Source organism: Arachis ipaensis, chromosome B02 (genome assembly GCF_000816755.2).
Source record: "Arachis ipaensis cultivar K30076 chromosome B02, Araip1.1, whole genome shotgun sequence".
NCBI classification, from domain to species: domain Eukaryota; kingdom Viridiplantae; phylum Streptophyta; class Magnoliopsida; order Fabales; family Fabaceae; genus Arachis; species Arachis ipaensis.
The window spans coordinates 12,099,419-12,100,059 of record NC_029786.2 but is presented as its reverse complement, the minus strand read 5'-3'; positions in this window follow the sequence as shown (position 1 = coordinate 12,100,059).

The following is a 641-nucleotide window of genomic DNA, read 5'->3' as shown; positions in this document are numbered from 1 at the left end:
AAAAATTATAATTTAGAATATAAATTTAAAATAAATAGAATAATTTTAAAAAAGTTAGTTGATATTACTCGAAAAAACTTATTCCCTCACATTATTCTTTAATTAATTAATTTCTTGTTGTGTACTTCATATGCACGTTTTTGTTTAGGCATTGCTAATAAGAAGCAATAAAACAATTTTTCGGTAAATGATAAACTTCTAAAGCTTTTAACGTATTGAACGAAAATTAAAGTTGAAATATATATTACTATCTTAATTAACAATTGCTATTAAAATGTTCTTTAGTTAAACCGTTTTTCTTTTTTATTTTTACTAGCATATATAAATTTTATTATTGGACAACACATTTCATTCTCTTATTAATACATTTTTTTGTTTAATTGTGAGGTTATTTAAGATATCTAGACAATGATACACAAAACCTTCCTTAATTCAAGGTGCATGGTAGTTATATCATATATGACTAGCTAGGAGTATGTGTCAAGAAACTTTAATTAACATTAAATTTCTTGACTTTTGTGGTCATTTATTAATATGCCGTATTGTTAGGACTTCATTTAATTTTTAATGAAACGTGTCATTTCTCGACTTTTGTTTAATTCTTATCATGAATTTAATTAACACATACTTTAAAAGATATA